Source organism: Corylus avellana, chromosome ca2 (genome assembly GCF_901000735.1).
Source record: "Corylus avellana chromosome ca2, CavTom2PMs-1.0".
Taxonomy (NCBI): Eukaryota; Viridiplantae; Streptophyta; class Magnoliopsida; order Fagales; family Betulaceae; genus Corylus; species Corylus avellana.
The window spans coordinates 26,012,572-26,016,827 of NC_081542.1; positions in this window are offsets into that span (position 1 = coordinate 26,012,572).

Sequence of the window (4,256 nt, forward strand, 5' to 3'; positions counted from 1 at the left end):
TGTCCATTTAAAATCAACGATTCAAATCTTGAAATCAAGGCTAAAAATCATAATGATCGGGTAGATTTTGATCCGAGGGTAATTGAAACACCCTTCATTAGGGGTGGTTTAATTTAGGGGTAGCTAGCAAAGGGTGGTTCGGCCGGTACTCTTCCAATTGACTTGGAAGGTGCATGGCCGAACCACCTTAGATTATTGAGGGTGATTTGGCCACTCTTGAACCAATCCGCTTGGATGGGCGGTTCGACCACCGAAAAGTTAAGTTAGCCCAAAAAACTAGTAAAACATACACTTTTTTGAAGCATTGTCGTCAATATCTTATCGGTTCATTTAAATGAATGTATGGCCTACAAAAAAAGGTATTGCATTCCATATAATACCCCTTCAATTCATGTGTTACTGATTGTATTTGTAGGGTAGCACTATTTAGATTTTTTTTTTAGGGGGGGGGGGAGGGTGGGGAACCGGCTTTAGATTTGGAGATATTATCACTACATTGCTTTTATGTAAAAGGAAGGAGCGTTGATGGTAACCCTTTCAACTTGTAGATGCTCATGTTAATAAATTCAATTCATATAAATGCCACATATACATACGTATATATATAGTTGGTAAGTTTGCACCACAAGTTTCCACCACAAACTAGGTCAAAGAAGTCATCCTCTAGGCACTCTTATCTTATTCAATTTATATGAATTTGTATTACGGGTCCGTTCGGAATTGTAATTTCAAAAAGTACGATTTTAAAATAGCGATTTTAAAATGTGCGACTTTAATTAAACGTCATGATTTGGCCTTTAAAATCTCAGTTTAAACTTAAAAATTGTGTGTTTTCAAAAAATACGTCCCATTACCTGCGATTTGAAAATGTAAATTTTCAACGATTTCAAATTGCAATTTTTTAAAAAACCGCGTGAAATCCCAAACAATCAATTTTCTGGGATTTGATTTAAAATTTAACTCTTTGTCTACAAAATCACAATGCCAAATACACTCTACATGTAACTTTGTTTGTGTGCTATTGATTATATGATGCATTATAGAGCATAACTCTCTTTTTCTTTTCTTTTTTTCTTTTTTCGGAGATCATTATAGAGAACAACTAGCTAGAAAATTCCGACAGCGTTCACAAAAGCGATATTAGCTTGAAAAGGAAATAAAAGATGTGAGGTTTGGAATCTTGCTAGTGGGAAAACAATGTAGGATATATAGAATTGTGCTTTGTCGATCCTTTCAACATTTGATTTTTTTTTTTTCCTTTTAAAATTTAATGATGAAACGAGTAAATGACAGAAATAAAAGGTCAAGTTGATGTTCAAACTTTGTGATTAGATGTAAGCATGTAATCTCTTATCTTTCCTTTTCCTTTACGTGACATTAACGTATCATATCAGCAAAAACAAATGTCTTAATTGGTTCTTTATCCCCACCGTCGATATAGTATTTGATATAAATATATATATATATATATATATATATATATATAATACTAGTGTATTTTTTGGATTACTACTCATGCGGAAATTATTTTTAAATCACCACTTATTTCAAGTGCTGAAGTTGATAGGAATATGTAAATTTTTTTAATTATTTAATCAAATACTTTAACCGTTATTATGGCATGATATTTTTAATTTCTTTCTAAATGAAGTATATTCATATATAGAGATGTGATAAATATTGTCAATATATATATATAAGTTTAGTTACTTTGGTTTCTTTATAATTAAGTTTGGTGAAAAGAAAGTTTTTAATTTACCTCTTCCAGAAAAACCTTAATATTTTTAAAGAGTTTAAGGAAAAAAAAAAAAAAGGGAAGCTTTATCTAGATTCTAGAGTGATCATATGATTATCATCTGATTATGCTGGAAAATTATGATAGAAGAACAGAACAAATAGGAGCCAGCTCGTAATTGCAAGGATGATGCTCGATCGTACTCTTTAGGGGCAACGGTGACTGGTGGCTGCATTTTAAGGGAAATGATTAACCCATAATAAATAAATAAATAAAGGAAAAAATAATTAAGCATATATAAATGGGAAAAGAGATGTTCTTTTAGAAAAATGGAGAGCAGGGAAAAAGAAAAGAGAAGAAAAGGGAAGAAAAAGGAGAAAAGAAAAAGAGGATTATTCACATTAAAAAATGTAAACTAATTAGCAAAACGTCAAAAGGCTTAACTAATTACGTGATAATTGCGCACTAATCATTCAGGTTTTTTTCAATAAAGCAAATGATTACACGTGCATTGAGTACAATTAATTGGAATGGCCTAGCTAGCCTTGGTCGGCAGTTGGCCTTCTTCCAATGTATTTTCTATTTGTGCTCACCTCTCACTTGGGTTAATTAGGTCCATCCATGCTACCTCTCTTTAGCCCAAAGAGAAAGAGAAAAGAGTAAACAATTTTAAGCCTTCATTTTTTCTTTTTCTTTTTGACATGTCTACACAAGAGAAGGGGGAGGGGGGATTCGAACTAGTGACCTCCGCTTCATTAGGCGTGATCCACAGCCGATTGAGCTACCCCTTGGGGACTTAATTTTAAGCCTTCCTTGGATTGCTATCATGTGCACCAATTCACCATTCAATTCTCTCTCTCTCTAGAGTAGTAATGGAAGCATTTATATTCGACTTTTTATTTTGAAAAAAAAATATATATAAAAGTAATTCATGTGGTATATCTAATTTACAATTAATTTCATGTGATATGAAAATAAACTAAGAGGTCTTCGAGATATGCCAAAAGAACAATTTACTCTATACAGTCAAATTTTGTCAACTATGTTAATTAAGTTAGTAAATGGAATTTGGTTATAGAAACTAAATTATTTTTTTAGCATATCACAGGGATCTCTAAGTTCATTTTGATACCATAAGGAGCTAACTGCAAATCGGGAAAATCACATGGACGGATTTTGTATTTTTTTTTCCTTCTATTTTAGCTAAAAATCACATTTTTCCCTTTTAGTTACCCTTTTTTTTAAAGCACTTACATCCGACTTTCTATTTTTTAGCTATCCTCTTTCAATATTTTATTTATATATTCATTTCCAATGATTTCTTTATTATTTATTTAAGATGTGAGAGAATGTTATAAAATTTTTAATGCTTTTTTTTTTTCCCTTTGGTGAGTGAAATTGGTGAGCGCTTATAGCAACTCACCGAGCCTTGTTTGGTAAAAGGGTTGGAGTTGGCTTAGACACTGTTCATCACCATTTTCCAAAAAAATTAACATCAAAACATTTTCACATTTTCACTTTTTTTATCACATCATTCACTTTTTATTATTATTCAAATAAAAAAATTACTACAAAACAAAACTTTTTCACTTTTTCATACCACTTTTTTTACTTTTTTATACCAAATATTATTACTTTTTTTCACATCAATGTACATCAACTATAGTGTTTAGGCCAACCCATTTACCAAACACCACCCAAATGTTTAAACATTTTGCTATGTTGATCATTTGGTCCCATTTTAGCATCTTGACTAACCAAAATAACATTTAAGTATTTTGACTAGCCGGATGAGAATGCTCATTCTAATTTCTATAAATGATTTCTCTAATCTCTTCGGGACGAAGTTAATTAAAGTAGATAATCAAATTATAATTAACCCCTCCCCTCAAAAAAAAAAAAAAAAAAAGGAAGGAAAACGTCATATATATATTGATTAAGTAAGAAGTAGAATAAAGTTGTAAGAATACTTTTGAGAAGGAGACAAACAAGGTGAGCAGCATTTGGTATTTGGTCAAAGTTAACGACGAAGTTAAAGTTTGCAAATAAAGTCCATAAAAAAAGTTTAGTGTTTTGTAAGTGGATAAGTTAGAATTTAATACGTGGGAATGATAAGATGCAAATGTGTTCTTATCTAATTAATTCTACCTTTCTCCTTCCTTTCCTTTCCCTTCACCTTGACAAACTTCGTCTATGTTCGATACAAGAAGAAGCTAGAACTATTTAAGGGGACCCGGGCACCTCATACATATATATACGGTCAATCTTGATGTTCTTATAATGTCACGTGCACAAAATGGAACCATATATGGCGGCCATCAAGCTAAGACAAGACAAGACTGTGAAAAGAAAATTCATGTGCAATTGACACTTTGTTTTGGTTTAGATGATGACAACATTGTGAGTTCTTTTGGGAATTTTAACCATTAATTATTTCATACACAACATCACTCATATATATATATATATATATATATATATATATAATATGAGTAGTGATATATAGAACATCCAGTGTGAG